Below are 25,858 nucleotides of genomic sequence, written 5' to 3' on the forward strand. Positions count from 1 at the left end.
CAAGACCGGGAATCGAACCCAGTACCACAATGCATATTAGCTTTGCAGCTCTCGCCTCTAACCGCTCGGCTCCCGTAGCGCCTACTTATATTTGCAATTCAATGATTAAATTCCTGCACCAGAGAATATCTATAATTCCATGCTGTCTAATAGGCTGGAAACATAGTGGAGCGGCGAGCAAAGCGGCGATGATAGCGAAGAGCAAAGCGGCGAAAACAAACACTCTCTATAGATAGCGTTGCTCTATCTTCGCTTTGCTCGCCACTGTGCGCGGTCCCATATGCTAACTTGAGTTTGACTTCGCCGCTTTGCTCTTCGCTATCATCGCCGCTCCACTATGTTTCCAACCTATTAGACAGCATGGAATTATAGATATTCTCTGGTGCAGGAATTTAATCATTGAATTGCAAATATAAGTAGGCGCTACGGGAGCCGAGCGGTTAGAGGCGAGAGCTGCAAAGCTAATATGTATTGTGGTACTGGGTTCGATTCCCGGTCTTAGGCCTTGGATTTTGTTTAATGGTTAATAAAAGAAATTTACAGTAAAGTATGTTTGCTAGTCGCCTCCGTGCACGACACCTAATTGGTAGTTGGACGTTAAGCCCCGCCTGAAAAAATAGGCGATTACTTTACTTTACTTTACCTTACTTTATAAATATAAGTATTATTTTCTTTTTAGTTTGTTCAATTTTTTTTAATTTTTATTTTACTTTATTTTATTTTTTCAATTTTTTTTTCGTTGAATAAAGTTATGGGTAAAGAGGAATATTGTAAGAAGACAACTCCCTCCGACGGTCATGGACCAGTGAGTTATCTCTACAAGAAAGTATTTTGTTTTTGTTTATTTTGTATTATATTTCTGAATAAAGACGAATTATTATTATTATTATTAATAAATTCTCAATGTACAGCGTTCTCCCCACTTAAACCTATCGACGCTGGACTTCCACAGGGCAGCATTCTGGGTCCTATTCTCTACTCCATTTACACTTCAGACATACCAACAGATACTAACACTACACTTCTCACATACGCAGATGACACCGCCTTACTGTCCACTAATCATGATCCTGTACTTGCTCACAGAAATCTGCAGTCACATCTCTTCTCTTTAGAAGATGGGCTATTAAACTTAATGAATCCAAGTCTCAAAATATCACCTTCACTCTTCGTCGCATTACTCTTCCTCCAGTCATCTATAACCTAACACCTCTACCAGTAGTGAACGTTGCCCGCTACCTTGGGCTTTACATAGACCGCAGGCTTTCTTGGAACCACCACACCAGACTTAAAAGAACAGAACTGAACAGACGCTATCGACTACTTAAAAGACTCTTAGACGTCAGATCAAAACTCTATCTGGACAACAAAAGACTAATTTATACTTCTATTTTGAAACCCATCTGGGCGTATGGAATAGAGCTGTGGGGTTCAACCAAACGCTCCAATCTTTAAAGGATTCAATCTCTACAATCTAAAATTCTTCGAACTATTGTAAACGCTCCTTTTTATGTCTCCAACTTGACTATACACACTAACCTTAACATTCCTTTTGTCACACAAGTTGCTAAAACAAGATACAGAAAACTCCACTTCAACCTGCAATCTCATATAAATCCTCTAGCTAAAAATCTTTCTTCTAGAACTCTTCCTGACAACCCGACAAGACGCCTTAAGAGACAGTGGCCTCGTGATCTCCTCTCAAGTGAAGAGAGCGACTAATAGCCTATTTTAGAGTGTTACCGCCGGGTAACTTCTCCACTCGTATTCTTCTGTTATTGTTGTTACTGCTATCACTGTTACTTATAGCGCCAACGCACTGATTGTAGCAAAAATAAACGCAAAAAAAAAATGTACAGCACTTAATTTGGTGCAGTGAACAGAAGCAAAAACAGTTTAAAAAAAAAAAAAAACTTTAAACGTTTGTTTAACTTTCCTAATGCTGATAAACTCAGATTTGAGCTCAATTGGGGGGGACCCTTTTAAATTTAAATGTAACAGACACCGGCCTTTATTTTCCCCAATACCTAATGATAAAATTTACACATTTACGGAAATTACTGTATTTATTTTAAGTTAAGAATACAGATATTTAAAAATTATCTCTGGTGGCTTTATTTTAAAATACAATTAGTTTTAACGGACGCATGTATTAAGGGTTTATTTGCTTGTGGATATGGGTCTAAGAGAGTTTACATCGGCTCTGGTAACTGTAAACGTGTAAATACAATACAAGAGAGATTCAATTACATTTGCATATATAAACTACCATTAAATACTATTTTATTTACTTCAGTCACACACTATTTAAATATATACATACAATGTTAATGACAGTATTTGTAAATAGTCTATTCATTTTGGAAACAATTTAGCGCACAATTGGGTGTAAAGTTAACATCGTTACGTTTTATTGTAACAATTAACTAGCCTGTTTGTTTTCTATTTTGCTATCTACGTATAAATAAACTTGTTACGCCTTTAATTGGGTACAAATTTCGGCTCTAAAATACTCCATCAAACACTATAAAATATCTTCAGTGAAGGCAATAGTTGGCAAACTGTTCTTGAATCAATATCGTACTTATCGGGCACCAATTTTCTTCAATCTGTTCTGGACTTGTCATTTTGTTTTTAAAATTTCAAACATTTTATTCTAGTGATGTGTTACTTTTTTTTACATCTAAGAGGTATAAAAATGTAATGGTGACAATTTTCGAGATTATTATTATTATTTACCAGAAGAAGAAGAATAAATATTTATTAAAACTGTCCGGTAGGACAGTTGTATAAGGGTTGACCATCAAAAACTGCACGAAAAAGCGTAACGTTGAAAAACACCCAACTTTGACAATTTTTTTCTCTTTTTCTATAAAAGATAAAATTCCCAAATTTTCTTTAAATCTTACTCCAAACCCTCCTTTATAACTGTAATTTTTTTGCAATCTAATAGGTTTCGAGAAAAAAGTTGCCGAAAATGAGCAAAAACGGCTTTTTCAAAAAATGTTCTTGTTCTTGTTGTTGTTGTTGTTGTTGTTGTTGTTGTTGTTGTTGTTGTTGTTGTTGTTGTTGTTGTTGTTGTTGTTGTTGTTGTTCTTGTTCTTGTTCTTGTTGTTCTTGTTGTTACCTTTTTTGTAAACAACGTAGCGCCTAAACGCGTGAACCGATTTTCATGAATGAGGTGTCATTCGATTCAGTATTTTATGTAGATGTGCCTTTTGGGGGTCCCGACGCTGTACATCGAATGGGAGAGGAGTTAGCCCCCTTTATGTAAGGCCACCTCCAAAATTATTATTACTAATTACTCTGTAAATCTTGGCCCGATTTTGATAAAATTTGGTAGGATGATAGAGTAAGGGCTCCCCTACGTAACATTAATGCGGCGATCAGCTCTTACACTTGTTAAGGGGAAGTATAGCAATCGTTTCAAATTATCGACACGTGAACCGATTTTTATGAATGAAGTATCATTCGAATCGAAATTTTATACAGATTTGCACTTTAAAAGTCTCGGCACCGTGCCTCATAAGGAGGGGAGTTTGCCCCACCCAAATAAGGCCCTTTCTAAAACTATTATTACCAATATTTCTATAACGCTTAGTCCGATTTTGATAAAATTCAGCTCGAATAAGTGGTTATAGCTCCTCTACGTTGCTGATTCTCTTGCTCCTACTAAGAGGAAGTACTGCAATCGTTTAAATTATCAATGAGTGAACCGATTTAAATCAATGAATTGTTCGATTAAAAAATCTTTGCCTCTTTGTCTTTTAGGGAGAAGTACTGCAATCCTAGTTTATTTTTCTTACTCCTCTTAAAAGGAAGTACTGAAATCGCAGTTTAATTTTGCTATTTACGTACAAATACCTTCCTATGTTATTCAAAACGCTTTCTCAAAAAAATTGTTATTGAGGATGGTTTGGGAGCCGCAACTACAATCATTCTTTAAAAAGATCTCTCCAGTGGTAGTTAACACCTTATCAGGTTATAATGATAGAATTGCTTATACCAAATTTTAAAAAAATCTGTAAAGCAGATATGTAACTTTGTAAAATAGACAAAAAGGAAAATCTATCCAAAAGGTACAAAAATCTCCTTAACAAAAACTTACAGTTTAAAATGTTAAGTATAAGGGTTGATTAAACGCCAAAAGGTACACAAATCAGCGAGTACCCAACATTTCATTAATACTTCATTAATATTTAAGTAATTTTACTGCATTAATTTTCATTAATAAGTTATTTTTTAGAATTTATTAGATATCACAGACCCTTATGCTGGCCATTTTCGTCTACAAAATGTTCAAGTAGCACTGTAGATTGACTGTAATATCTAGTTATTTATAATAATCAAAATTCCAATTGTCACAGTTTTACTTTTACAAAAAATCTGTTTCGCTTTTATTTATTTTTGTTTCGAGATTTAAACAAAAAAAGGAGATAGAACCATATTGATGCAGAATTTTACGTTCTAGTGCGCAGTGAGAGAGGCAAACTGACAAAGGGTGTTTTCAAAACATAAGGGTAGCCACGAAGTAAGTAACGCTAAAGTGGTAGGATTTAGACTTTTTCTTAAGCGCTAGGGGTGCTTCCTTACAGCTTTGCCCTACCGTACGATATTGCAGACTTGATAAACATCTCTAACACTGAAACGAAAAAACAAAGGGGAAGAGAGAGAGAGAGATGTTGAGGAATAGATAAACGAAGATAGAAGTACCATGAGCATGTTAAGACAAGATGTCCAGAAAGGGTGGCTCCTAAAATCAAGCAGTTTCCACTTTTATGCTTTCCAAAACTCTTTTCTTAACTTCTTTCTTGTTGCTTTCTAAAATTATGGAAACCCTACATACATTTAAAACGCACCAATCGCTAATAACTTTTTAGGAAAGCGGAATTTCGAAAAAACCGACAAAGTAAACTATATGTTTATTTCGGTCTAGTTTTCAAATTTTCCACTTCCAATGATGTAACTTCATTTTTAGCGGAGTTATGGACAAAAACCTAATTGGGGTTTCATAAGGGCCACTAGTTTTGACAATGATTATGAAAACTACAGACAAAACTGTGAAAAATGACGTTAATCCCGTTTTGATATCCCTAATATTAGTCAAGATATTTAAGATCAAAATTACAATTTTATCTATTCGAGAACGGTTTTCAGTATTAATTTTCCACCAGAAAAACACGTTTTGGGAGGTCCTCTGACTGCAAAAAATGTTATTGGTGACGCAAAGAACAAAAATAATAATAATTGAAGATTTTATAGAATGTAGAGTAATTTAATGGCTGTGGGTGAATCGGGATAAATTTGTTTTATCATCAAATAAAAGCAACCATCACGTCATTTTAATGCACCCAGTAAGCAGGAGTTCTTGACCTATTTTTACGGTAAAAATATCTTACTTAACGGGTGTGAGTCTAGTGGTTAAGAGCTTGGCTTTGTAAGTGGGAGATCCCCAGTTCTAATCCCGCGTATGCAGTCATTCTTATTAACTAAACAATCATATTACTTTTTTTAATAAAATGTATTCATACGTGGGATTCGAACTGGGGATCTTACACTTGCAAAGCCACGCTCTTGACCACTAGACCCACACTCGCCCATCCCTGGCAAATTAATTGAAATGTTCTCAAAAACGGCTCTTAAAGTATTTTTTAAAAGTTCTAACGCTTGTTTGAAGTTCTGCAACATTTATTCCAAACATTTTTCTTTGTGAAATGATTGGCAGTTAAGAGTTAAGGCGATTATGGAATTAAAAATTTCTCTAAAAAGTAATTCAAGTGAATTGTATGAGCTCCTGTATAATACTTTTATAAATTTAATTAAAATTTCTAAATTTGTTGTAAATCGGTTGAGCTGGAGAGCCAGTTTTGTAAATATTTTTAGCGTTTTTTTCGCATAAAATAGTTTCAATAAAATTTCTAAACGTAAATTGAAGTAAAATAAATTCGTGTGAGTATACTAATTAGATTTTTACAATTTAAACTAATTATATGAGTCCGTTTTTTTTTTAATCGATTGAATAAATTGTAAATAAACTCTGATTCGAAATTTAATCTGGTTCTTGAACAAAAATGATAAATAGTTTCGTCAAACTTATCTTTGAAAGGAATCTCATAAATCTCCAAGTGTAGGTAAGTGGAAAAGGATATGGAAAATAGTGAAACGTCTGTTTGTACGTGCTAGTGTGGGGAATAGGGTTCGTAATGTAGAAATGTAACTAAAGGACGAAGAGAGGCGACCACCGTTGCTGCGGGTCTGATCTTTAGAAAGGAACATGTTTTGTTGGAGAGCCAGCAAGACGTTTTCGAAGGTTTTGGCTTGCAGGCATTGTGTTTGTATATATATATATATATATAGGTATAAATAGGGTAGATAAGGATTTGGCATATCGCATAGTAAGCAGGAAGGGGAAATAAAGATGGGCGTGGCTGTACAGAAATTGAACTAAGGAACGTTTCCAGCGAAGTTGTGAGTTTACAAGAGCTTCCTGCTTCGTCCTGGAGTAAATCCTAAGTTTCAGAACAAGGGAATTGCTGATTAGCTTTAGGACAAGCAAGGTCCGAGATACTGTATTTCGTTTTTTTATACAAAATGATTTTTCTCTTTCATTTTTTTTTCAATTTTATCGAATACAAATTTTCAATAATACAGTAAAATCTCATTAACAAAAACTTACAGTTTTTAAAAGTTAAGTATAAGGGTTGATTAAACGCCAAAAGGTGCACAAAAGATTTACAGCGACGAGACCTCTAAAAACGCAAATCTACATCACTTTTTGAACCAAATAACACTTCATTGAAGAAAATAGATTCTCGAAACGATAACTTTAAATGTTTGCAAAACTTCCCCTTAGTAGGCGTAAGAGCAGAACATCGCTTAAATGTTACGTAGGGGAGCCCTAACCTTTTCATCCTGCCAAATTTCATCACAATCGGGTTAAGTTTTACTGAGTTATTAGAATTAATAATTTTGGAGGGGGCCTTACATAAAGGGGACTAACTCCTCTCCCATTCAATGTACAGCGTCGAGACCCCCCAAAAGGCACATCTACATAAAATTCCAAATCGAATGACACCTCATTCATGAAAATTGGTTCACGCGTTTAGGCGCTGCGCAGTTTACAAAAAAGGTATCAACACCAACAAGAACAAGAAGACTACCAATTTTTGAAAAAGCCGTTTTTTGCCCATTTTCATCAACGTATTTCTCGAAATCTATCCAATCTATGATGTTAATAAAAAAAAAATACAGTCATAAAGGAGGATTTTCCCTTTATTTTAAAGAAAATTTGGGAATTTTATATTTTATAGAAAAAGAGAAAAAAATTGTCAAAGTTGGGTGTTTTTCAACGTTACGCTTTTTCGTGCACTTTTTGACGATCAACCCTTATACAACTATCTTACCGGATAGTTTTAATTTAAAGAACTGCAACTTAAGTTTGCCTCTAATTTGCAATTTAAACAAAAATTACCTTTAACCATACTGCTCATAGGGATAATTAATTCCTACTAAGAGGAATAATATTTATTAAAGGAATTAGCAATTTGAACTTTACTGCAATTCATACAAAAATACAAAACGTCATTTGATAAAAATTGCAGCAAGCACAAAATTTGCTATTTGCATTATTTGCCGCTACTAGACTCAATCATAATCTTTTGGGCAACATCAGCCATTCAGAAGTCTCACATATAATGAAAAAGTTGTGCAAATTATTTGAGGTGTCGTGGACAGAGGCGACTAGCTAACATACTTTACTGTAAATTTCTTTTATTAATCATTAAATAAAATCCAAAGCCTAAGACCGGGAATCGAACCCAGTACCACAATGCATCTTAGCTTTGCAAGCCACCAATTCCTTTGCAAGCAGATGTTTCCAAGCGAAGTCAAACAAAAAGGAGTTGCAATAGACTTCCCTCAACAATGTATTTCACCGTAGTTTGCGAACTCATTTAAAGAGCGTCAACAACTGAGTTTATTGACACCACTGCCGACCTCCGGACAGTGTTCTCTTGTTACAGACAACATTGTCCATCGCCGGTCAATGAGTGGTGAACCTGATATCCGCTAACTACTGACCTGATGGCTTCTTTTTTTTTACCAGAAGCTAAAGCCACAAGATCAGATCCTAATTTTTAAAGTTCTGTAATTGATGAGGTTGTTGTTGCTCTTTAAGTCTTGCTGTTCAACAGAACTTTCTATTCTGCAAGTAAGCAAATTTGTCTATCAATTTTGTTCAATCTTCTCTTGTCATTTTCCCATTAATTAGATTTTTGAATTTATATTTTAGCTTAATGTTGTTCGTATAACTATTTATCGATAATTAGTTTGTAAATAAATTGATTCGTTGTTTCTTTTCATATTTCTTTGAATACTTTTTGATTTTACGTCATATAATTGCATAATTAAAAAATTTATTTTGCATAATATAGATTTGCATATATTTTTACTATATATTTTTATTTTGTTATTAAAAAATATTTAGAGAAATAAATTAATAATAATTTAGAAAAAATTACAAATACTAAAGTGTGTTATTGTCGTTTGCCTAGGTCTAGTTTTCAAGCCCTTTGATAAAAATAGTTGACAATATGTAGTAGCTGACCAGCTGCAATTAACGACACTGCCGAACCCACCAATAAAGAGTAAATTATTTTCCCGGTGAGACGAGCAGTATGTTATACCACCTTTTCGTTTATCAAGACGAACGTGTGGGTTACTGGGCGTACGACCCAAAACCGATCGATAACCACAAATGAAGCAGGTTATATCTCTGGCGGAATCTCCGTTTTAATTTTAATAAATACATTGGATGTGCCAAGTTTATTAAAATGTAATAACTTGGAAAATGTTGTAAAAATTCGGTTGAAATGGAAGAATATTCATAAAAAGCGTGGAAAAAAATAAAATAAATAAAGACCAAAAATAAACGTTTTCTATTAGGTATGGTTTGTATGGATGGTTTACATTGGGGCTACATACAGGTGAACAAAAAATAAACCAAACACAGGACATACATACGATATAAAATTATTGGAAAATGGTTTTTTTTGCCAGCCTGTAAGCGAGGCAGAATTGGGGTTATAAAACCTGGCTGGAGTGTGCTGGAGCAGCTTTTATATACGCCTAACCAGCCGGCTACGTTCTGGTAAAGCACTGTTTTGTTGTTTGTATCAATAATATCGATCGATTTTGAACAGTTCCCATAAACTGATTGTACTGGTAATTTAACAATCTAGATTTTGTGCAGGCCGCCTAGTGCATTTGAGTGTAGTAGGATCGTAAACCATACTAGGTGAGTGGGTACACTGGATGTAGGAGAGAAACAGCTAGAGAGAGACGATGTTCGGGTTGTGGTAGAGAATTTACTACCTCTAGGGTGCTGACCAGATAATGTGATTAGTGGACAATGAGGGTATGGTTACTGAGTATATGTGAGGGTTATAACCTATTAGGGGATGCCCTAGAGTTCCTGGTTTGCCCCGTTTAAAGAAGGGAAATAGCGCATCTGTCTTTTGTCTTAACTATTCAATACTTAACAAAGTGCGCTTCTGATGATAGCATCGCTTTTATTGTCGGCTAGCAATTGGAAAAGAATTGTTCCACCGTTCTGTAGCCGGCCATTCGTTGCCTCATACATCTTTCTTTGCCTCTCCTATAGTAGAAGAGATAGTTTCTCACCGTTCCAGATTTATAAAGTTAAGTTTTTACAGGAGTTTCCCTGTTCAAGAGGAACACCTGATTTGTCACATTCGAAGTCGAAAAATGAATGCTTTTCAGCGAAAAGTATGAGGAGCTAAAAGACTTGTATTTTGTACTAAAGTTTTAATTTTGGTTTTTCTACTTTTACACTACACTTTCTACTTTTAGTAAAAGATAGTAAAAGTATTGCATTTTTACAAAATTTTGGGTTTTTGAGGTCCTTTGAAAGAAAACATTTATTACAAAAAAAGATGATGTGTTCTCTATGGTTACCACAACTTGAAAACCGCACTTAGGTAGTAATTAGGTTGCGGATAGTAGCTAAATGCACTTGGTTGCCTGAGTTAGAAGCAGTATCCAGTACGGTTTAAGCCTTATGACCAAATAGGTCGCAGTAGCTGAAGGTATAGGAGTCTTTTTTTATGTAGGTTAAGTTTCGAACGTTTGTCAAGTAGTCTGGCGAGAAGTTTTGTAGCGTTGGTTAATTTCTTGTCTTTTCAGTCTAGTATGGGGATTCCATGTCAATCTTTTTTGTCTTAGCTACAGTCCAAGGTAGCGTACTTTGTCCACAGTTGGTACAGGAGTTTGGTTCATGAATATGGGAGGCATTTCGGAGACATCACTCAACTTCTCACCAGGTGCTTCGGATTGTAGACACTATCGCTACCTCCCTCGAGCGAAAGCAGCATTGCCCGAGTGTTTTCCTTGACGTCGCTTAGGCGTTCGACATGGTGTGGCATGAGGGTCTACTGTTTAAGCTGAAGGATACTACCTCATCCTCAAATCTGGTTTTCATATATTCAATTTAGCAAATATACGAGTAGGTACCTGTTTCGGGAGTAGATTTAGTTGGTATCTGTTTAGAATTGATTCTAGAAAGTATAGATATGCACTTCAGTAACCTTGGCGTCCCGGTGGATATCCCAACAATAATAACACGAACAATACTTACTGAAAACCTCTGTATGGAAACCAATAATTATTCTGTACAAAAAATAATAAATAAATAAGGCTGCTGAGCAATTACTTGATGTTCGAAACGTTTGCTATATTTACGTTTAGAAAACCGATGGGCAAATGTACATGTCCATAACTCTGTTAGACCACTCTGTTCAACACAGACTTTCTGTACGTATCACTGCAGCTCTTTTAGGTCGCAGGACTTTCAACTTGGTTTTGGGCTTTGCCCCGCTTTCAACATCAATTTTGTTGCATAAAACGTCAACTCCTCGTTTCTTTGTCTTTTTTGCACTCCTAACGGGAAAGAATGAAATGTTTCAAGAAAAAAAAAATTAAAGCTTTTTGTTCTTTTCTCTTTATTTTAATTTTCTTTGTAGTAAAATCAGAAATGGTACAGAAGTTAGCATTACCTTCTCCACTAATAAGAAAGGTTATCTCGTCTTTTTACTCTTTCTTTCTACCAAGCCCTTCTCTGGACCCTCAATAAACTCGTAAAATGTTACAACTCTTTGGGTTTTATGCTTAAATCAGCGCCGAGAAATGAAAGAAAGGGAATTTCATTTTGCCTGTGAAAATCAACTCGTAAACGAAGCAATATTCTGATTTTACTGGTGTAAAATGTTGAAACCGTAGGCAGTGTACTGAATAGACACTGGGCGTAGGATAATAAATTGTCTTGGAGTAACAATGATTCACCATTTTTACTATTAATTTTCTATATTTAACGACCTTTCCCAACTCTTTCCAGTAATATTACTTCTTTAAACGCTATGAGCAATTAAAGTCACTTATTTTCATTTATGTTCCTTGCAATTATAAACCTTCTCTTTAATAGTCTAAATATTTACAAATTAAAGAGGAATGAGGTTATTAAAATGCACAAATTCCAGTGGACAAATTATGTTATCAAACTTTCTACTTAATATTTTTATTTCAAGAATATTACTATGTCAGCTTTCTGTTTTCAATGTTAATATTTTTGTTAATATTAATTATTTACTTTTTTTTAACCAGTTAACTACTTATGACAAAGATATTCGTCATGAAAAAAGTGGAAAATTTTGTGTTATGTCGAGTATATTCGTCATGCGTTTTCAGTAGCGACCATCAGCAGTTAATTTTGTAATTTTAGTTAAAACTAAAATATATTTGTAAACTGCAAGAAGTTTGGAATATTTTGAGGACATCTCGAAATAAAAAGAACTAATAGATAGATATAGTTTGAATTAGTCTTCGTAAATGTATCCTTGTCTTTTATTAGTCATCACTGAATCAAGAACGAATTCATATATTGTGTTAGGCTAGACTTTGGCAGTAAGTCAGTTCTAAAAAACGGGATGTGGATCCTTTTGTTCCCTATTTACCTGTATTCAAGAGGCGGAGCTTTTGGATCATGAGCGGGGTTCGAGGTTTAGCGATCATCCAAATAGTCGAGGGCTACACTAACCTGCCAAGATATTTCCCTGCATAATTGTTGGTATTTTATCATCTGGTCAGGGATTCATTTGCATAAATACCAGTCTGTAATGTTGCGACCTACTCAGGATAATTGCAGCAGTGTGCATTCTTTGTAATTTGGTATTTATGCAAGGACAGTATTGAGTAAGCTGTTTAGTCGCACCGGGTTTTTCCAAGTTTTGTGATTATTTGTCGGATTTCCTCATAACACTTTATCATTTGAATGCGTATTTGAGATAATAAGGTAATTTAGAAAATATTTTTGTCCGATCGAAGAAAGTAAATCAGTGTGTAGCAAGCTGTTACCAGATCAACAACAATAGTATATTCGAGTGCAACGAAATTTATTTTGGATGTTTTTGGTTCCTATTTATGTTAATATAAATAAATGAATAAATGTACATGAAATAAATAACGAAAAAAAAAATATAAAAGTCATTTCATTGCAACCCAATTTCATATCAAACATACTCTGGGTTTGACGAATATATTTCGTCATTTCTTAATTTGTTCGACGCACGTAGAGGACACATTTTCCAACAAGGTCGAAACAGTTAACTGGTTAAATTAAATATGTTTCAACTAAATTGAATCTATCCTGACAATTGGATTTATAATTTTTATATTTTCTAATTCAATTATTGAGAAAAAGCATTGTAATCGTGCACATTTTTTATCTTACACCTTTAAATACCCGTTTTGAAGTCTCCAACGATTTTATTTAAATTTATTATAATGTTTGCGAAAGAGTGCTGGTACTTACTATAGCAGCTGAGCATATGTTTGGGATTTTTGAAAGGGAAATGGCGAGAAGTTAATGTTGAGGAATGGATCGTTGGGAGATGACCTCATTCACAGAAAAATTGTTTCTATTAAGCCATTTGGGAAAAGAAGAATAGACAAGCTAAAAGAAAAGTTGGGTCGACAAGTTGGAAGAAGGATAGCTGTTAGTATGGCAGGGCCGCAATGGTCAATTGCGATGGTTAGAGAAAAGTGGGACAAGCTCTTGAAGGTGGCCAAAGCTCGAACCTAGATGTAGCGCCATAAATGTATAATAACTACAAACTGTATATAACTATAAAGCACATTAATTAAAAAATAAAAAACCCTAACATCTGTAGCCTTGGACTCATCTCGACCAATGACTTACCTAGAATCCTAACGTTCGACTAAAACGAACTGAAAAAAATTTACATTTTAAATTATAACAAAACTACAAGACATTCGTTAGAAACTGATCCTTCGCAAAAGGCTCCTGTAATAATCACTAGTAGCTTTTTATGTGGAAGATTCGAATCTTTATTGCATTCAATCCTAAATCCTACATATCTTAGTCAAAGCTCCAGTCTTTCTGTCTCTAATCACACTGTAGTTGTAAACTATAACCTAAAAATTCTTTGCTTCCATCATAGTCAAATGAAATTTCGTTATTTCAAATTAAATTTCCAACTATCCTCTTACTCAAATCCAAACATTCTCTGGCTGTAAAATCAGATTTCGATTGTCATCGTTGCATTGATTTTTAGCGAACTTGTACAATCACTTATGGACTAATACGTCTGTTTTATATGTTATAGGTATTTTTTTGATATTGTAAATAGCAAAAAATAATTATAAAATATTGCCTCATACGAGGTGTGTTCAAAAAGTAACGGGAATTTTTAAATTTCGCGGGTTTGGAGAGTCTGATTGTAAATTTTTTTTTTATTATGTTGGTACACATGCCCCTGAAGTACGATAAAATTTTCAGTAATATTCATTGTTTACTTCTTAAGTGGCAGCCGTTAAGGTTAGACGTGTTTTTCGAGCTTGGCGATTTTTGTTTGTTAAAAAAAATGGATCAAAGAATTTGTATTAAATTTTGCGTAAAAAATGAAATAAAGTGTGTGAAATGTTAATAAAGGCATATGGTGAGTCTGCTATGAGTAAAACAAAGATTTACGAGTGGTATAAGCGTTTCCAAGATGGCCGCGAAAACGTTGAAGATGACGAACGACCTGGACGTCCAAGCACATCAACAACCGATGAAAACGTGAAAAAAGTGAAAGAAATGGTTATGAACGATCGCCGAATCACAATCAGAGAAGTCGCTGATGATGTTGCCATATCAATTGGCTCATGCCATGAAATTTTTTCGGATGTTTTGGGTATAAAACGTGTGGCAGCAAAATTTGTTCCAAAATTGTTGAATTTCGAACAAAAACAGCGGAGAATGGAAGTTGCTCAAGAGTCACTCAATGATGCGGATCTACTGAAACGTGTTATAACAGGTGACGAAACATGGGTTTACGGATATGATGTCGAAACTAAGGCTCAATCGTCCCAGTGGAGGCATTCTGGATCGCCAAGTCCGAAAAAGGCTCGACAAGTGCGGTCGAATGTGAAGGTTATGCTCACTGTGTTCTTCGATTTTAATGGCATAGTGCATCATGAATTCTTGCCACAAGGTCAAACAATCAATAAGGAGTACTACCTACAAGTTCAACGCCGTTTGCGTGAAGCAATCCGAAAAAAACGCCCGGATTTGTGGCAAAACAATTCATGGATTTTGCACCACGATAATGCACCTGCTCACACTTCATTGCTTGTTCGTGAATTTTTGGCCAAAAACAAAACTTTAACGATGCCCCAGCCTCCATATTCGCCAGACATGGCTCCATGTGACTTTTTTCTATTTCCAAACATAAAGAGAACATTAAAAGGCCGTCGTTTTACAAGCATAGATGACATTAAAAGCGAATCGCTGAAAGAGCTGAAAGCTATCACAAAGATCGAGTTTCAAAAGTGTTTCGAGGATTGGAAAAAGCGCTGGCACAAGTGTATTGTATGCGAAGGGGACTACTTTGAAGGCGACAATATTAATGTAGATGAATAAATAAATATTTTTTTCAAAAAACGAAAATTCCCGTTACTTTTTGAACACACCTCATACAATGCATTAAATTCAAAACAAAACATTGTTTTGTGTAAGTAGCAAAAATGTTTATAATTGAATTTTCTTTTTACAGCGGGTATTATTTTAACTCCAGTATACAAATATTTTGCATCATATAAAACATATTTACTACTTTAAATAAACATTGATGAAATACATTCATATTGTGGAAATAATGTTATGTACAAAACTGTTACATGGTGCACAAACATTCTGAACAGTGTATTGCCATTAAAATACTTGTGAGTGTGCGTGGCGTGTAAAAGTTTACAAACTCACACCTGTATGTGTATTGATTACAGACAAGTGTACTATGCAGTATACCATCACTCAGAGCTACGATTCTGATGCTTAACTTGCTTGCATATTTAGTTACCATCTGGTAAATCTAACGTTTAATGCAATTAACTGCATTTATTTGTAGTAGTTAGTGACACTCGTTTGTATAAAGTTCTAGATCTACATGTAACCAATTATAATAGTACTACAGGTTTCAAGAGATTGGTTTGAGTTGTTTTCGAAAGGATTCTAAAAAAACTGGAAAATGATTCGGTAAAGAGGTAATTTCTGTTGACAGAATAACCTTATTGTGTTATAACCTGAGCTGATAATAATAAAGAAGGGAATATTTGAAAGCTCCCATTCACTAACAGAATAGAAATGATTAAACTAATGGATATTAACAAAACAAAAAAATAACATTTAGAAAACAAAAGTACTAAAACAATGGAAAAGATCTTATTTTGATATTATCAACTTATCAATTAATTATTTCTATTACCCTCTCGAACCGGTGTTTATGACCGTGTGGCACGATTCTTTTTATTCCCCATCTTTTCCTTCGATACTTTGGGCTGTATAAGTTAGTGAACACCAGAATGTATAGCACTAGAATAAAAAAGGAAGTTTTATGCAAGTGGGGTTATCTAGAGGTTCAACATGATATACAACATGTGGTCCCAATTAGAATTATTTTTGTTTACTCTTTCTTGTAACTAGGCAAATTTACCATCAAAATTCATGTGTTTAGTACGGCCATTAGTCCAGAGATAGCGCAGGCTGCAATATCTATCATGTAAAAATACCTAGTTTGACTTTGCACCCGAGATGTTTTAATTGTACAAAATTTAGTATAAATTAAAGATATATTTGGCCTTCATTCTCCTCAGAGTGGGTCATGTTTTGAACGTCGTTTGACTGCCTTGAGTAGTGTTAACTTCACAGTGAGTACTTGTTTTCTTTTAAATTAATTTATCCTCAAATAAGAAACTCAATAAGAACTATGATATTATTCTAGAATAATGAATGAGTAATTGATATAAAATTTAGTGGCATTCAATTAAGTAAGGGTTATATCTCCAGTGTTTGAGAGCCTAATTTAAATTAGTACTGTTAATGTGGCTAAATATATTTTTCCTAAACCACTTTCCAACTTCTGTTATTGAACCCCACATCCCACATAGATAATTCTTAATTATTACTTACCTTTCGGAAGATGGTCTCACTTGGAAACTGGCGGTACAAGTGATTAAGCATGACTTATCTTGGTTTAACCATATTAAAAAAAATGATGAAAAGTCTAAATATGGAAACTGTTCTGTCACTTAGTAATGTTTCTGAGTGGGATGGTGTATCCCGGAATATTCGAATATGTTTAGAGACACGGTTTAAAAGCAAGTTCGTTGACGATGTAATTAATTGTGAATATTATAGTTATTATAGAGTGCTTGAATTCAATTTGGATAATGATCATTACCTGACCAGTAATATGTCCTTAGACCATCTAAGATGGATTATTAAAGTAAGAAGTGGTACATTAAAATTAAACAACTGTCCATTTAAAGATGAATTAGATGTGTGTCCAATGTGTAATATGGACGTTGTGGAAGATTTGCATCACTTTTTGATTGAACGTCCAGCGTATGGTGATCTAAGATATAGATGCTTTAAAAGAACTTATCTCTCCACCATAGTCAGTTTGCTGAATGGAAAAGATTGGATGTTACTTGTTAATTATTGTAAATCCGCATATTTTAGAAGAAATATGAATATTATATAGATGTCACATTTAGTTTTGAGATACCAGTTTAAACCTATTGAATAAAACTAAGGAGAGGAAATTTTGATTTTGCCTTTTTGTTGTTTATTAAAGTGTGCAACAAATTTAGTTTATCGCCATAAGTTTTTTTTGTTTTGTTTTTATGTACTATTTACTTATTTTATCTTTTGGTTTCTATTTTTCTTTATTTTGAATATAAGTACGAGGGTCGTTTGAAAAGTCCGTGCAAAAATAAAAACTACTTAATTTTTTGGGGTAAACCTTTTTTATTTTTCAACATAGTCTCCTTTTAGGCTTATACACTTCGTCCAACGCTGCTCTAGTTTGTTGATCCCTTCCGAATAATAGGATTTGTCCAAGTCTGAAAAATAGCCATTCGTTTCTGCAATCACCTCCTCGTTTGAATAAAATCTTTTTCCCGCCAGCCATTTCTTCATATTGGGGAACAAATAGTAGTCCGAGGGAGCCAAGTGTGGAGAATAGGGGGGATGTGAAACGAGTTGGAACCCTATTTCCATTAATTTTGCGACCACAACTGCTGAGGTGTGAGCTGGTGCGTTGTCGTGATGGAAAAGGACTTTTTTGTGGGCCAATCGTGGGCGTTTTTCTTGCAGCTCGGTTTTCAAACGGTCCAATAACGATGAATAATATGCACCTGTAATAGTTTTACCCTTTTCCAGATAGTCGATGAGGATTATTCCTTGCGAATCCCAAAAGACAGTCGCCATAATCTTTCCGGCCGAAGGAACGGTCTTCGCCTTTTTTGGCGCAGATTCCCCCTTGGTAACCCATTGTTTAGATTGTTCTTTGGTCTCAGGAGTGTAGTGATGTATCCATGTTTCATCCACAGTGACGAAACGACGCTTAAAGTCCTGCGGATTCTTCTGGAACAGCTGCAAACCGTCCTTGCAACACTTCACACGATTTCGTTTTTGGTCAAGCGTGAGCAATCGCGGCACCCATCTTGCGGATAGCTTTGTCATGTCCAAATGTTGATGGAAAATATTATGTACCTGTTCATTCGAGATGCCCACAGCACTAGCAATCTCACGCACCTTCACTCTTCTGTCATCCATCACCATATCATGGATTTTATCAATGATTTCTGGAGTAGTAACCTCAACAGGGCGTCCAGAACGTTCAGTGTCACTTGTGCCCATATGGCCACTCCGAAAATTTTGAAACCACTTATAAACTGTTCTAATCGAAGGTGCAGAGTCAAGCTTCTCTTTTGTCTCCTGAGGCGTTTTGCCTTTCATGAAGTAGTGTTTAATCAACACACGAAATTCTTTTTCGTCCATTTTTTGAAAATCACTCGACTTCCTCGATTCAAACGAATGCCAAACACAAAGAAATAGACCGATCTGGCTGAAACTTGGTGTGTGTTCTTCCAAGAGATGCTACTAACTAAACATAACCGCGATACGCGCCAGTGGTGCTATCTCTCTGACTTTGCACGGACTTTTCAAACGACCCTCGAATATGAGTTCATTTACCCACTCTGTACCGGTTGTACGACTAACATAGTGACTTTATGAACATTCATTATACCAAGAAGTAATTTTAGTCAAATTTATTTTAATTATAAATAAAGATTTATTATTATAATTATAACTTAGGCTTCTCGTCTCGAATAGCAATGGCTATGAGGGATCTATTTGATTTTAGCTGAACCCTTAAAATGCATGAAAAATTATAATTTAAATATGATTCGCTTATATTTAAATTTATTGAATAAAACTACACACATGTTATTCTGTGGTCTAGTAAAATCTAGCACTCCACACATTGAGGCATATTGTAGCAATAACTTTAGGTATGATTTTAGCATTTATGGCATTATGGGGTCCTGTCTGCTTCTCAGGGGTTATTCTAACAATATTATTTAGATAAACAATGTATTTAAGGACACAGATCTCTTTGTTTTTAAGGTGACCTTTTCTTAAGATTTACTTAAATTAAAAATGTAGGTTTTTGCATTGTGTTATAAGTCTAATACGGTAAATTGAGTTTTATTTCTTCACAGTCAGTAGAGGAGCCTAGCTTCCTACTTTAAATGATCGTTCTTTTTCTAACAGAAACGTATGAAACTCTTCTCTTGTTTTGTAATTTTAAGCGAGACAACATCTGAGATTATTGGCACTTGGAACTTTTTTTCAGTTCACTGCCAGCTTCTAGATAGTGTTCTCGGTTGACAAACAACTCTATCTATTACTGGCCTGTACGCTGTAAAAAGCTCTGGGAAGAAATAATCGAAGAGCCAGCAGCTGGATTCGGAATCCAGTATGCTAACACTGAGCTAATCAATTCCCAATGTGTATTTTTTTTTGTTATTGCAGATGTTTATTAGTTATTCTGTATAAAATTAATTAATTGAATTTAAATATTTTCCGGTGATGAGATAAGAAACCTGTTGAATTGGTTTTATTTTCTATTTGTAAAAATGGTAAATTTTTTTTAGTTCTGACAGTATTGCATAAATCATTTTTATTCAATCATTGTTGACTGGATAGTCTGCCAAAATCATAAAAGAATTGTCATATTTAGAGATTGTTCTTTTGATTCTTCTATTTGTTCTTTTGATTCTTCTATTTGTTCTTTTGATTCTTCTATTTGTTCTTTTGATTCTTCTATTTGTTCTTTTGATTCTTCTATTTGTTCTTTTGATTCTTCTATTTGTTCTTTTGATTCTTCTATTTGTTCTTTTGATTCTTCTATTTGTTCTTTTGATTCTTCTATTTGTTCTTTTGATTTTTCTATTTGTTCTTTTGATTCTTCTATTTGTTCTTTTGATTCTTCTATTTGTTCTTTTGATTCTTCTATTTGTTCTTTTGATTCTTCTATTGTAGATTGCCGATTGCAGATTTGTATATTTGTTAATTGTTGATGTTTGCATTTCAGATCTCTCTCTTCTTCCATTTGTAGTGCCACGAAACTTGCTTTCACTTTCCTTTTTAATTATCTTACTTATCTGTATCTTTAAAATTAATAACTTTTGAATTTAAATGCGCTTCAGTTTTCATTTTAGGTATCAACTTGTGTTTTACATGCTCCCTAAAAACGATTATATGAAGGCGATGTAACTTAACACAAGAATAGTCGAGCCTAATTGACATCATTAAAGGGAACATAAATGCGTTTAAATTCATCGCTTCTCATTTAGCAAAATTTTGGGTGGCTTTAGTGAAGGGTAAATTTAAAAAGTGATCATTGAAATCAATGTCTTTAAGTACAAATTGAAGGTTACAATGAGTATAATTGTAGGTATTTGTTAAGTCGTGTGATGAGCATTTTTGTTTTTATTTTTTCAATTGAAATCGGAAATAAAAATTGTACAACAAGATTTTCCTTTTGGTTTTTCACTAACATTTATAAACCTTTTCTTTTTTTCTGAAAAAATAATTTCTACAAGTTCAATTTCAGTGAAAGGTTGAAAACATTGCGATGATGGGATGAAAGTAGCTGTTCTTATGAGTTGAGAAAACAGTATGGAAGCTGTGTGGGCTTATGGGTTGAGTTGGATGGGTGAACAAGTGAAATAAGATGGCGCGATGCGGAGGGATGGAAAGTGTAAAGTGTTTATTGAAGTAGTCCTTACGAGGTTCTCCTTTTTGCCATCTTTATCTGGTTGGCAAGTTTTCATACGATAACTGTAGCTACTCGCCTAGTCACACACATTATTGCCATATGAGAATGAGTCAATAACTGTAGCGCAGTTATACTTTGTGGTGGAGCAACTCCCAAGCCGGTGGCTGCCTTAACATAAAAAAACCTTTGAATGACTGTACTTACAAACACGCATACTTCTTTCTGTCTTTTTTTCTTGGTAACCAACTTTATATTGGATATCACTGCTTCTTCCTTTCAACGCACATATCCATTATTATTGTACAACATTGTGCGCCTGCCAAGTGAATACGGATCTTTGCCAAATATTTTTCAATTCTAACATTATTGCACATTTTATGTACAGCAGATATCCGATGTATTTTTTTTATCTTTATGCATGTACATCGAATTATTTGTTTCCTGCGGCTAAACTTTTTTTGACAACCATTATTTTTTACGAATATTAGAATTATGCGTAGATTAATTCAAATTCTATGATAGCGTGGCCAAAAAAACAAACACTATACTTGCGAATCAGCCGGGCTATAATACGAGGTGTGGCTATTAAATAACGAGACTGATGCTGCTACAGAAAAACTATGCATGCGCCAAATCCTAACGACCGACAGCTGTACAGCGTAAAGCCTTCTCTTTCGATTGCTGCGCCTCACGTGTTTGTAGAGAAATCTGTCTGACCGGAACCATCGTTTGTGTAAGAGGTGTTAGTTTCGTTTTGCCGAAAACATGATACATGGTAAAACCGCTACTGAAACTTATCTTTTATTAAAAGAAGTTTATGGCGATGTATGTTTATCACTCGCGCAAGTTTTTGAGTGGTTCAAGCGTTTCCAAGATGGCCGAGAAGACGTCGGAAATGATGACCACCCGGGTCGCCCTTCCACGTCCAAAACGGATGAAAATATCGATTATAATTAATCAACATTACTACCGTGAGGTGCTTGCTCAACTCCGTGAAAGAGTAAGGAAAGAACGACCCGATTTGTGGAAGAACAAGTCATGGGTTCTCCATCAAGACAACGCGCCGGCTCACACTGCATTGTGTGTCAAGACGTTTCTAGCCAAGTACAACATCTCAGTTTTAGGCCATCCGCCTTATTCGCCTGACCTGGCCCCATGTGACTTTTATCTGTTCCCCAAAAGTCAAATCTGCATTAAAAAGAACACGATTTCAGTTCGTTGAAGCTGTGAAAGAAAAAGCGGCACGCGTCATGCAGGAGCTCACAGAAAAAGACTTCCAGCACTGTTTCGAACAACGGTAAATTCGCATGAAGCGTTGTAGGGATAGTGGAAGGGTGTATATTGAAGGTGATAATAACTAAATATGTTTAAATTTAAAATTCGATGTATCGCAAGCCTTCGACCGAGTCTGGCACGAAGGTCTTCTGTGGAAACTAAAGCGCATTCTTCCTAGCACTTATTACCTCATACTCAGCTCTTATCTCTCTGACAGATTCTTCCAAGTTCTTCAAGGCACTACTCACTCTTCCATCTATCCTGTCCTTGCTGGTGTGCCACAGGGAAGTGTCTTAGTTCCTCTACTTTACACAATCTACACTGCCGACTTACCTTCTAACCTTAATACCTCTATTTACACCTTCGCTGACGACACTGCCATTCTCTCCACACACTCTGACCCTATCCTCGCAGTACGCTCACTACAGTCCTACCTTCACTCAATAGAACCTTGGTTAGAAAACTAGCGAATAAAAATTAACCCAATTAAGACTAAACACATAGTCTTCACACTCAAACGTCAAACTCCACCACCTGTCTTCTTACATCACACTCCTATCCCACCAGCCGACCATGTGCGGTACCTTGGAATGTACCTAGACAAGAGACTTACCTGGAACCCCCCCATACGAGACTTAAACGTACCGAACTAAACAAACGATACAAACTTCTAGCCAGACTACGCGACAAACGCTTAAAACTCTCACTACAAAACAAACGACGACTCTATACAGCTCTTCTCACACCAATATGGACTTACAGACTCGAACTTTACGGAACAGCTAAAAAATCCAACATCAATAGACTGCAAACTCTCCAATCTAAAATACTCCGCCGCATAGTAGACGCTCCATTCTATGTTAGCAACCACACAATTCATACAGATCTCCAAATTCCACTCATCTCTGAACTTGCCAAAATTCGATATAAAAATTTTCACCAAAAACTCTCACTTCATCACAACCCTTTAGCTGCTAACTTATCTTCAATTACGCTACCCTCCAATCCTCGAAGACGGCTGAGGCGCCGTTGGCCCCGTGACCAACTGGGTGACTAATGGCAGCCATCACTGGATGACCGTCATTCACGTCTGAAACGCTATTGATTTATACCTATCACATTTACCTATTGTACCCTGTAGGTACAGGTGTAAATTTCGTTAAAAGGATAAATAAAAAAAAAAAAATTAAAATAAAATGTTTTACAGCAATAGTCTCGTTATTTAATAGCCGCACCTCATAGTTGCATATGTAAAGAAATTTCAGTATTATGAATATGAAAGACCTATTTCATATTTTTTCTTTAACTTCTCAATGCCATAGCTTTATTGAGCTTCTAATTGATGTCAAGATTAAGTGAGAATTACAGAATAAAACATTCGCTTTGGAAGATGGTTAGCTAATTAGAAGCGGAGTAATCAAACTAATCAACAAATTGCTTGACGACCCATCAAAACTTTATACATTAAGGATCCTCTACTAATTAGTAGGAACTGTGGTTAGCTATAATTAACATAAAATCCCTTAATTTACATAATCGTATTAAAAATTTACCAACTTATTGATTTTATACATAACTTTTTCTTACTTATCATAAAAATAGAAAGTGTTGAAGTTTAACGATTTAACGAAAATGGCCACAATTACTTTAGCAATTGGAAGAGTGATTAACAGAATGTCATCCTTGTTGATTGGCGAAATTTAGCTCTTAAAAAATGAAAAATATCTTGTAGACACTTGGATGAAATGCAAGAAACTCCCATGGTGTTAGACAACAGGGTCTATGCAGCGGTATTTAAGGAGGCGGACACATTGGCTAATGAGGCTGCTATGAAGGATCAGCCAGCCTCTATCTTTCACTCAGAAGACAGCCAACGAAATTATAAGCGCCAATTAAAGGGACATCCTTACAGAGCGATCAGGAAGAAATAGATAAAAGGAAAAGTTTGGAAGCAGGCTAAAAACAACAGTGGACCAAATTCCTCACGGCTCCAAGCGACACGATTCAGAGGAATTCTTTAGTTCGGCTAACGTCTATATTCCTGGGTATCACCAAGGGTTCGGCTCGTGCGGCTCTTATTGATTGGATCTGGAGGAACCACATCGAAGAGCTGGGTGATGTGTCCTGGGACTATAGCAAGACTATGATGCCTTGGCTGTGCAAGCAAAGAGCCAAAGAGACCCCTATGTTTGGGCAGAAATCAGATTACTTTGATTACAGGCCTAATCACGTGGCATGTTCAGGAAGCGTCTGCAAAAGGTGGGGCCTATTAGCTCGGAACCGTTGTGCAGACTATGACAGGAAGAGGAGGAGATGGCGTCTCACCTATTGTTTCATTGTGTTGCAATCGAGCGGTTGCACTATTAAACCTTTGGAACGTTGAGACCAAAGGAGATTGTGACGCAAAAATAACTAGTAGGGAAAGGTCTTCAACCTTTTTAGAAGGGGAGATTTCAACTATTAGACTCAAAAAGGGAAAGGCACAATAAGCCTCTTTTGGTGGTGGTGCCGTGGGGCGTAGGTCCCGTCCCGTTTTCTAATATTAATCCTAATCTTAACGTGTATATCCATAAAATAGAAGTAGTTTATTCATCAGTATGCACTTTCTACCAACTTGACGCCAAACATCTTAGGGTACGTTCACAACGGAGCTGTGAGCATAGATGATAGCGGAGATGATAGCAGTGATGCATCAGCGCTTATAGAATAACCTAGTACATTCTTATGTGAGCGTGCACAACGAAGCTTCGACTAGTGACTCATACGCGCTGCTATAAACGAGCATAGATGATAGAATTGAATTTTTCATTTTTCTGCTAGCTGAACTCCAGTATCGGAGCTTCAAAATGGACGTCGAAAAATTATTTAGTGCTGTCTTTACTCATTATTTTTGGTTATTATTTTATTATTTACTTTTAAACAATATTTTGTTTTTTAAATCGTGCTTACATTTATTTTCATGTGTATTTATTTGTTGTTTTTTTTTTCAATAAAATCATTACTTAACTAAGAGTAATCACTAGTTTTTCTTCTATGGTTATAGGATTTCCATGACAATTTTTCCAAAGTTTTCTTAATTTTGACCTTATTTTTTCTAAAATATAGTCGAATGTGGGTGGACCCATCCTCACATATTCAAAAAAACGATCCGGATAATTTCTAAGTTCCTTATATAAATAGTGAAATTCATCCAAAGTACTTCGTTTTTTATTTATGGGATGTACATGATATTTTCTTAAGCGTTTTTTCTTTAAAATATACCATTTCGTTGCTGCTGAACATAAAAACTCTTCTTCACTACTCGGACATGTTGCATGTATCACAGCTCTGTTGTGCACACTAATCAGCGATTATATTTTACTCTATCAGTAAAATAGCATCTCTGCTATCATCTATACTCACAGCTCCGTTGTAAACGTACCCTTAGGAGGAAATGTCCAGATCTCCACGAAGACGAAAACGATCCTTGGCGAATACTCGGTTAAACAAAACGGAAACTACCCAGGGAACGGAATACAATTTACAAATTCTATTATAACGGAAATTAATTGCTGCCTACGGATATAATCTTCCATTTATATTACGATCATTGCAGCTAGATATAAATTTTTATAGTTAACTTTAGTTGAAAATTAGGATTTAGATTAGAAAAAGGAAATAATAGTAATAACAGAATAAAAAAAAAAAAATATGCAACAAAATAAATTATTTTGAGTCACGCAATTCCGCCATTGCTTTTGTTAAAGTTTAGGGCTTAAATAATACCATGTTAATGAAATTACCGACGACATTTGTTAAAATAATTTGCGTTTTTTTAATAGAATTATTATGCTTATTACTTGCTCTTTTTGTTATTATTAGTTTATTCAGTTTTATGTATT

The 25,858-nt window shown here is 35.1% G+C and overlaps 2 protein-coding genes across 6 annotated transcripts in view; one reads left to right on the plus strand and one right to left on the minus strand.

The window, feature by feature from the left end:
- The window catches only part of LOC141456691 (kinesin-like protein CG14535), a 483,780-nt gene that overhangs the window by 143,727 nt on the left and 314,195 nt on the right, over positions 1-25,858 (plus strand). The window contains exon 1 of one of the 5 annotated variants that reach the window (XM_074132888.1): positions 16,181-16,278. The exons of the other annotated variants lie outside the window; for them this stretch is intronic. The gene's annotated coding sequence lies outside the window, so the exon portion shown is untranslated. Of the gene's footprint in view, positions 1-16,180; positions 16,279-25,858 lie in introns of those variants that run through there. 5 annotated transcript variants of the gene reach the window in all.
- Positions 1-25,858, minus strand: part of LOC141456695 (probable cytochrome P450 6a13) — a 428,549-nt gene that overhangs the window by 142,127 nt on the left and 260,564 nt on the right. The window lies entirely within an intron of this gene.

Source organism: Rhodnius prolixus, unplaced genomic scaffold (assembly GCF_049639745.1).
Source record: "Rhodnius prolixus isolate KJV_2025 unplaced genomic scaffold, Rpr scaffold_10, whole genome shotgun sequence".
Lineage (NCBI taxonomy): Eukaryota > Metazoa > Arthropoda > Insecta > Hemiptera > Reduviidae > Rhodnius > Rhodnius prolixus.